Below are 10,466 nucleotides of genomic sequence, written 5' to 3'. Positions count from 1 at the left end.
GGTTCAGCTGGACGGGCTCAACCCACCGGCGGAGAACGGCAATGTGTCGCAGTCTGAACCGCACAAGCGGCTGTCGCAGGTGGACACGGTGGTTCTGCCGGTCCTCGGGGGGTTCGGGAGGTACCAGCGGCGCCTGGTGGCTCTGACGTGGATCCCGGCGTTCCTCATCTCGTTCAGCCAGTTCTCGGACCACTTTCTGCTCGGCCAGCCGGACAGGAAGTGCGTCCGTCCGTATCAGAACAGGACGAGTTCGGGTCGGGATATTTTCGATCTGATCGCGACCGGGAACGACGCCGCCGCCGGCGCCGAGAGCAGCAACGTTACGGCGTGCGTGTGCTCCGAGTGGCGGTTCGAGCTGCAGTCGGGACTGCAGCAGAATGTGGTCACCAAGGTAAGATGCTCTGATGGATGCCCTTGGAAAGGATTCCCTCCGGCGGATGGAAATCTACCATTTAAAGGAATAGTTCACCTAAAAATGAAAATTCCGTCATCGGTCAGTATGTGTCGTATTTACTCACCCTCGTGTCCTTCCAAACCCGTACTACTTTCTTTTTATCCCTGGAATACAAAAAAAAGAGGTTTAACCGAATGTTCACGCTGCTCTTTTCTGTACAATGGAAGTGAATGGGGACTGGGGCGGTTGAGCTGCCAAAATCACACAACTGAATTTTTGAATGGAAGCCCATTCATGTTTTGGTAAATCGTAATTATGGCATAAAATGTAATAATTCTGACATAAAAATACATAATAGACCAATTTGGAGTAGACGTCACAGTTACGTCACTTGCAGCTGCGGCAGAAAAACACTGGGAACAAGTGGAGGGAAACGGGTAAAATACAAATGTATTGTTGTGCTTTTGGATGTTAGAATCGGGGTGACAAAGACGCCATTTGAAGCTAAACGCAGACGTTTAAACGGACAGATATGGATGAAACCTGCTATGATTACCCTACTTTTAAAGCATAAATTTGATGTAAACAATAGCTCTACATAATATTCACATATGCAGTTCATAGGGGTCATATTGTATTAGCCCTGCAGTTACAGCATGAAATAGCTACTATTTAAACCTATAACATTTTCCTTTTATCTCACAATTCTGACTTTTTTTCTCACAAATGCACGTTTATAGCCTAGTTCGAACATTATAACTTAATTTAACTCAACAATTGCAAGTTTGCCAATTCTGAAGATAGGATTATAAACGTATAAACTGATTTTTCTTATCAGAATTGTGAGATATAATCTCGGAATTGCGAGAAAAAAGTCAGAATTTTTAAATATAATCTCAAAATGAGCTTTTTTCTTCTTTTATTCCATGGCTTCCGTAGACTGCTACTTTAAATCTGTCATTTTTAGCCACCAGATAGACTCCGCCCACAAAAAACATCATCACTGTTTGCAAACACCAAATTGGGCTGTAGATATAAAGTCAAAATTATGAGGAAAAAAAGTCAAAATTATGACATAAGAATGCAAATTTATGACATACTAAAATCATAATTTTGACATGAGTCAAAGTTATGGTTCAGCTGGACGGGCTCAACCCACCGGCGGAGAACGGCAATGTGTCGCAGTCTGAACCGCACAAGCGGCTGTCGCAGGTGGACACGGTGGTTCTGCCGGTCCTCGGGGGGTTCGGGAGGTACCAGCGGCGCCTGGTGGCTCTGACGTGGATCCCGGCGTTCCTCATCTCGTTCAGCCAGTTCTCGGACCACTTTCTGCTCGGCCAGCCGGACAGGAAGTGCGTCCGTCCGTATCAGAACAGGACGAGTTCGGGTCGGGATATTTTCGATCTGATCGCGACCGGGAACGACGCCGCCGCCGGCGCCGAGAGCAGCAACGTTACGGCGTGCGTGTGCTCCGAGTGGCGGTTCGAGCTGCAGTCGGGACTGCAGCAGAATGTGGTCACCAAGGTAAGATGCTCTGATGGATGCCCTTGGAAAGGATTCCCTCCGGCGGATGGAAATCTACCATTTAAAGGAATAGTTCACCTAAAAATGAAAATTCCGTCATCGGTCAGTATGTGTCGTATTTACTCACCCTCGTGTCCTTCCAAACCCGTACTACTTTCTTTTTATCCCTGGAATACAAAAAAAAGAGGTTTAACCGAATGTTCACGCTGCTCTTTTCTGTACAATGGAAGTGAATGGGGACTGGGGCGGTTGAGCTGCCAAAATCACACAACTGAATTTTTGAATGGAAGCCCATTCATGTTTTGGTAAATCGTAATTATGATGTAATAAGTAATAATTCTGACATAAAAATACATAATAGACCAATTTGGAGTAGACGTCACAGTTACGCAGCTGCGGCTTGTTGTGTCTTTGGATGTCAGAATCGGAATGCAAATAATTTTTATATAATACTGTCGTCAAAGACGCCATTTGAAGCTAAACGCAGACGCGGACAGAGGACAGATATGGATGAAACCTGCTATGATTACCCTACTTTTAAAGCATAAATTTGATGTAGCTCTACATAATATTGTATTAGCCCTGCAGTTACAGCATGAAATAGCTACTATTTAAACCTATAACATTTTCCTTTTATCTCACAATTCTGACTTTTTTTCTCACAAATGCACGTTTATAGCCTAGTTCGAACATTATAACTTAATTTAACTCAACAATTGCAAGTTTGCCAATTCTGAAGATAGGATTATAAACGTATAAACTGATTTTTCTTATCAGAATTGTGAGATATAATCTCGGAATTGCGAGAAAAAAGTCAGAATTTTTAAATATAATCTCAAAATGAGCTTTTTTCTTCTTTTATTCCATGGCTTCCGTAGACTGCTACTTTAAATCTGTCATTTTTAGCCACCAGATAGACTCCGCCCATAAAAAACATCATCACTGTTTGCAAACACCAAATTGGGCTGTAGATATAAAGTCAAAATTATGAGGAAAAAAAGTCAAAATTATGACATAAGAATGCAAATTTATGACATACTAAAATCATAATTTTGACATGAGTCAAAGTTATGACATACTAAGTCATTTATGACAAAAAGTCAATTATGACAAAAGACGTAAACTTTACTATAATTATTGTCATAATTTTGACGTCTAAATTATGTCTTAATTATGACTTTTTATGTCAAAATTAGGTTCAGCTGGACGGGCTCAACCCACCGGCGGAGAACGGCAATGTGTCGCAGTCTGAACCGCACAAGCGGCTGTCGCAGGTGGACACGGTGGTTCTGCCGGTCCTCGGGGGGTTCGGGAGGTACCAGCGGCGCCTGGTGGCTCTGACGTGGATCCCGGCGTTCCTCATCTCGTTCAGCCAGTTCTCGGACCACTTTCTGCTCGGCCAGCCGGACAGGAAGTGCGTCCGTCCGTATCAGAACAGGACGAGTTCGGGTCGGGATATTTTCGATCTGATCGCGACCGGGAACGACGCCGCCGCCGGCGCCGAGAGCAGCAACGTTACGGCGTGCGTGTGCTCCGAGTGGCGGTTCGAGCTGCAGTCGGGACTGCAGCAGAATGTGGTCACCAAGGTAAGATGCTCTGATGGATGCCCTTGGAAAGGATTCCCTCCGGCGGATGGAAATCTACCATTTAAAGGAATAGTTCACCTAAAAATGAAAATTCCGTCATCGGTCAGTATGTGTCGTATTTACTCACCCTCGTGTCCTTCCAAACCCGTACTACTTTCTTTTTATCCCTGGAATACAAAAAAAAGAGGTTTAACCGAATGTTCACGCTGCTCTTTTCTGTACAATGGAAGTGAATGGGGACTGGGGCGGTTGAGCTGCCAAAATCACACAACTGAATTTTTGAATGGAAGCCCATTCATGTTTTGGTAAATCGTAATTATGGCATAAAATGTAATAATTCTGACATAAAAATACATAATAGACCAATTTGGAGTAGACGTCACAGTTACGTCACTTGCAGCTGCGGCAGAAAAACACTGGGAACAAGTGGAGGGAAACGGGTAAAATACAAATGTATTGTTGTGCTTTTGGATGTTAGAATCGGGGTGACAAAGACGCCATTTGAAGCTAAACGCAGACGTTTAAACGGACAGATATGGATGAAACCTGCTATGATTACCCTACTTTTAAAGCATAAATTTGATGTAAACAATAGCTCTACATAATATTCACATATGCAGTTCATAGGGGTCATATTGTATTAGCCCTGCAGTTACAGCATGAAATAGCTACTATTTAAACCTATAACATTTTCCTTTTATCTCACAATTCTGACTTTTTTTCTCACAAATGCACGTTTATAGCCTAGTTCGAACATTATAACTTAATTTAACTCAACAATTGCAAGTTTGCCAATTCTGAAGATAGGATTATAAACGTATAAACTGATTTTTCTTATCAGAATTGTGAGATATAATCTCGGAATTGCGAGAAAAAAGTCAGAATTTTTAAATATAATCTCAAAATGAGCTTTTTTCTTCTTTTATTCCATGGCTTCCGTAGACTGCTACTTTAAATCTGTCATTTTTAGCCACCAGATAGACTCCGCCCACAAAAAACATCATCACTGTTTGCAAACACCAAATTGGGCTGTAGATATAAAGTCAAAATTATGAGGAAAAAAAGTCAAAATTATGACATAAGAATGCAAATTTATGACATACTAAAATCATAATTTTGACATGAGTCAAAGTTATGACATACTAAGTCATTTATGACAAAAAGTCAATTATGACAAAAGACGTAAACTTTACTATAATTATTGTCATAATTTTGACGTCTAAATTATGTCTTAATTATGACTTTTTATGTCAAAATTATGACTTTTCAGTCTCCTAATTTTGACTTTTTAATATTTCTAATAATTTTAACTTTGTTTTATAATTATGGCATTTTATGCAATCATTTTATCTCATAATTGACATTTTAATCTCATACTCAAGACGGAAATGGGCTTCCATCATTTTATGACATTACTTTTATGTGTGCTTTCTTTCTTTTTTTGTTATTTTGGAGCTCAACAGCATCAGGCCACAAACATATATATGCAAGTGCTTGGCAATACATTGCAAATGAGCAAGCCAATTGAACATTTTTAACATGCATCTTGTGTTTATCTGGAATGACAGACCTCAGTGCTTCCAATGACAGACTGATAAAAGACGGCAGAATTTAAATTTTGTGGGTGAACTAGTCCTTCATTTCCTTTTACAGAGAAATCTATGCAATGCACAGGGAAAATAAAGGATCTAAAATGATTGATGGATGCATACTGCATACTGTGCATGATGTGTTTACTAGGAAACCATCTACTCCTGATGGGAAATCAGATTAAATCACATGGAGGGTTTGATTTCAGCTGAGGCCTTACCAAGCATGCACTGAAATGACTGAAGATGCACACTGAATTTGTAAATGTTTAGCATGAAGTCAGCTGATTATTTGATGCACATTGCAGATTTACATATAATTAGCAAGGTTTTACTGAATCGGGTGTTTGATCAAGGAATTGAAAGGTTGCATTGAACACTGATGGTTATGTAAATTAGGTATTTAACCAGCAGTGTCACTGGGTTTGTGAGCATATCACTTCACATACAGTATGCATATCAGACTGATAATTCAGTGTCAGACCCTCCAGACTGGAGCAGATAAGTGTTTAAATGCTCACCCCAACAGACAGAGAGATAATGCTGAGGCCCGACAACTAATGTCAGCACGCTCCTTCTTAAAGTCTGAAAAAAATGTTTATACAGACGGTCAGATTGCAAAAACAGTCTAAAAAGTCACAGTCTGAGAAACCTCATCCTGGAAACTCCTGTGAGATTTGCATTTGCGCTGCTGAGACTCCAGATAAACATCTATGAACGCCGCATGTGAATCTCACGCAGAATTAGTTCCTATACAGTCTCTTGTCTCATTATTATCTCAGAATTATCACAGGATTGCAGGATATAAACTCACAATTGAGATATAAACTTAGAATTGAGATATAAACTCAGAATTGAGAGATATAAACTCAGAATTGAGATATAAACTCAGAATTGAGAGAATTGAGAGATATAAACTGAGAATTGAGAGATATAAACTCAGAATTGAGGTATAAACTCAGAATTGTGAGATATAAACTCAGAATTGAGAGATATAAACTCAGAATTGAGAGATATAAACTCAGAATTGAGGTATAAACTCAGCATTGAGAGATATAAACTCAGAATTGAGGTATAAACTCAGCATTGAGAGATATAAACTCAGAATTGAGGTATAAACTCAGCATTGAGAGATATAAACTCAGAATTGAGGTATAAACTCAGCATTGAGAGATATAAACTCAGAATTGAGGTATAAACTCAGCATTGAGAGATATAAACTCAGAATTGAGGTATAAACTCAGCATTGAGAGATATAAACTCAGAATTGAGGTATAAACTCAGCATTGAGAGATATAAACTCAGAATTGAGGTATAAACTCAGCATTGAGAGATATAAACTCAGAATTGAGGTATAAACTCAGCATTGAGAGATATAAACTCAGAATTGAGGTATAAACTCAGCATTGAGAGATATAAACTCAGAATTGAGGTATAAACTCAGCATTGAGAGATATAAACTCAGAATTGAGGTATAAACTCAGCATTGAGAGATATAAACTCAGAATTGAGGTATAAACTCAGCATTGAGAGATATAAACTCAGAATTGAGGTATAAACTCAGCATTGAGAGATATAAACTCAGAATTGAGGTATAAACTCAGCATTGAGAGATATAAACTCAGAATTGAGGTATAAACTCAGCATTGAGAGATATAAACTCAGAATTGAGGTATAAACTCAGCATTGAGAGATATAAACTCAGAATTGAGGTATAAACTCAGCATTGAGAGATATAAACTCAGAATTGAGGTATAAACTCAGCATTGAGAGATATAAACTCAGAATTGAGGTATAAACTCAGCATTGAGAGATATAAACTCAGAATTGAGGTATAAACTCAGCATTGAGAGATATAAACTCAGAATTGAGGTATAAACTCAGCATTGAGAGATATAAACTCAGAATTGAGGTATAAACTCAGCATTGAGAGATATAAACTCAGAATTGAGGTATAAACTCAGCATTGAGAGATATAAACTCAGAATTGAGGTATAAACTCAGCATTGAGAGATATAAACTCAGAATTGAGGTATAAACTCAGCATTGAGAGATATAAACTCAGAATTGAGGTATAAACTCAGCATTGAGAGATATAAACTCAGAATTGAGGTATAAACTCAGCATTGAGAGATATAAACTCAGAATTGAGGTATAAACTCAGCATTGAGAGATATAAACTCAGAATTGAGGTATAAACTCAGCATTGAGAGATATAAACTCAGAATTGAGGTATAAACTCAGCATTGAGAGATATAAACTCAGAATTGAGGTATAAACTCAGCATTGAGAGATATAAACTCAGAATTGAGGTATAAACTCAGCATTGAGAGATATAAACTCAGAATTGAGGTATAAACTCAGCATTGAGAGATATAAACTCAGAATTGAGGTATAAACTCAGCATTGAGAGATATAAACTCAGAATTGAGGTATAAACTCAGCATTGAGAGATATAAACTCAGAATTGAGGTATAAACTCAGCATTGAGAGATATAAACTCAGAATTGAGGTATAAACTCAGCATTGAGAGATATAAACTCAGAATTGAGGTATAAACTCAGCATTGAGAGATATAAACTCAGAATTGAGGTATAAACTCAGCATTGAGAGATATAAACTCAGAATTGAGGTATAAACTCAGCATTGAGAGATATAAACTCAGAATTGAGGTATAAACTCAGCATTGAGAGATATAAACTCAGAATTGAGGTATAAACTCAGCATTGAGAGATATAAACTCAGAATTGAGGTATAAACTCAGCATTGAGAGATATAAACTCAGAATTGAGGTATAAACTCAGCATTGAGAGATATAAACTCAGAATTGAGGTATAAACTCAGCATTGAGAGATATAAACTCAGAATTGAGGTATAAACTCAGCATTGAGAGATATAAACTCAGAATTGAGGTATAAACTCAGCATTGAGAGATATAAACTCAGAATTGAGGTATAAACTCAGCATTGAGAGATATAAACTCAGAATTGAGGTATAAACTCAGCATTGAGAGATATAAACTCAGAATTGAGGTATAAACTCAGCATTGAGAGATATAAACTCAGAATTGAGGTATAAACTCAGCATTGAGAGATATAAACTCAGAATTGAGGTATAAACTCAGCATTGAGAGATATAAACTCAGAATTGAGGTATAAACTCAGCATTGAGAGATATAAACTCAGAATTGAGGTATAAACTCAGCATTGAGAGATATAAACTCAGAATTGAGGTATAAACTCAGCATTGAGAGATATAAACTCAGAATTGAGGTATAAACTCAGCATTGAGAGATATAAACTCAGAATTGAGGTATAAACTCAGCATTGAGAGATATAAACTCAGAATTGAGGTATAAACTCAGCATTGAGAGATATAAACTCAGAATTGAGGTATAAACTCAGCATTGAGAGATATAAACTCAGAATTGAGGTATAAACTCAGCATTGAGAGATATAAACTCAGAATTGAGGTATAAACTCAGCATTGAGAGATATAAACTCAGAATTGAGGTATAAACTCAGCATTGAGAGATATAAACTCAGAATTGAGGTATAAACTCAGCATTGAGAGATATAAACTCAGAATTGAGGTATAAACTCAGCATTGAGAGATATAAACTCAGAATTGAGGTATAAACTCAGCATTGAGAGATATAAACTCAGAATTGAGGTATAAACTCAGCATTGAGAGATATAAACTCAGAATTGAGGTATAAACTCAGCATTGAGAGATATAAACTCAGAATTGAGATATAAACTCAGAATTGAGAGATATACATTAATTGTGAGTTTATTTTTTCCAAATTGTGACTTTCCTCAGAATTGCAAGAGAAAAAGCCTGAATTGTGAGCTAAAAAGTCACAATAATATATATTTGTTTTATCCCGTGGCGAAAGAAGCCTCCGTGATTTCAGACCCAACAAGCAAAAGCTTTCCTCCAAACTCAGTAGTTTATCTGTGAGTCTGAGATAATGCTGTGCGTTCCAGGACAGAGTTCCTGTTTGGATGTTTTTCTTGGAGTCTTTGGCTGAATAGACGGACGCCTGATGTCCTGATGACCTGCTGTGAGTGTGTGACCTTTCTCACACCGATAGCCTAGTGTCTTCATGGAGTGTGTTAAAGAGCTTCATTCATGCCGCCGGCCGCGCAAACAAATGCTAATGAAGCATTCTGGTCCATTTGAGGATGTGACAACACTGCAGGAGAGATATCTGTTCACTTCTAGCTTTAGTGACGTTTATTGGTCTTTGTGAACTCAGCAGTGCAATTTCTAATCAAATTTGTTATTGTAATTGTCACGTTTCAATGCCGCAAACACGGCATTGTGGAGTGAGTCATGCAGGAGTTTTGTTGAATGCACTTTGTATTTTAGGCTCTGTTTCTTTTGTGCTTGTATACTTACAGAGCATGGGTTTTCTCTTTCTTTTTCCATCTGAAAAGAAATTAGAAATGAATTATATTTTGCACTAAGAAAATGAAGCCTATTTGTTGCATTGTGGCATTATTTTCATGGTATATGAGAACATTTCACCACCAAATTTTCATTGTTGTAATGATCTAATTCTAATTATTATTATTGTAATTCACTAACTGCTATTACTGTACAATAAAAATACTTTAAATACAAGAATTTAAATCAGCATAAAATGTAACAAATACCACCATTATATATTAATATTTTATCATTTCGATAAATGCATTTATTTTTACACACTGCAGCAATACAAATTCTTTTTTTTTTTTTTTTTTTGGTGATAATTAGTGAGAACTGTGCTTAACTGACATGAAAATCGTCACATTATCACAAAATTATCACAAAACAAAACATATTTATATTTTTATTTTGTTTTTAGGGTGAAATAGCAGTCTATGTTCTAATTCTCATTATTCTCAGTTTTAATTCACAAAATGTTTTTACTGTATTACGATAAAAATACTCGAATACAAGAATTTAAACTAACATAATTATATATAAAATATAACACATATTAACATCATGTATAAACATTGTATAGTTTTAATAAATGCATTTATTTTCACACATTACAGTAATAAAAATAGATTTTTATGAAGGTAAGAAATGTACTTAATTGACATGAAAATAATATCTCAAAACAACAACAAAAATCTTTATATTAAATTTTTTTGTACTGTATTACAATAAAAATACTCTAATACAAGTTAATTTAAATCAGCATGAATTAAAAAATAATAAATATTACAATTATGTCCACATATTTTATAATTTCAATAAATCTATTTATTTTTACACACTGCAGTAATAAAAATTAAGTTTTTTTTTTCGAAGGAGAGAATGATATTAAGTGGTGAGAAATGTGCTTAATTGACATGAAAATATTATCACAAAACA

At 36.7% G+C, this 10,466-nt stretch overlaps 1 protein-coding gene across 1 annotated transcript in view; it reads left to right on the top strand.

The window, feature by feature from the left end:
* Positions 1-6: 6 nt before the first annotated feature.
* Positions 7-10,466, top strand: part of LOC107661357 (solute carrier family 22 member 23) — a 24,766-nt gene continuing 14,306 nt past the window's right edge. The window contains exon 1 of the mRNA XM_016450882.1: positions 7-391. The gene's annotated coding sequence lies outside the window, so the exon portion shown is untranslated. The remainder of the gene's footprint in view (positions 392-10,466) is intronic.

This window comes from Sinocyclocheilus anshuiensis, unplaced genomic scaffold, assembly GCF_001515605.1.
Source record: "Sinocyclocheilus anshuiensis isolate Anshui unplaced genomic scaffold, SAMN03320099.WGS_v1.1 scaffold595, whole genome shotgun sequence".
Taxonomy (NCBI): Eukaryota; Metazoa; Chordata; class Actinopteri; order Cypriniformes; family Cyprinidae; genus Sinocyclocheilus; species Sinocyclocheilus anshuiensis.
This window is presented reverse-complemented; position numbering and strand designations above follow the sequence as displayed.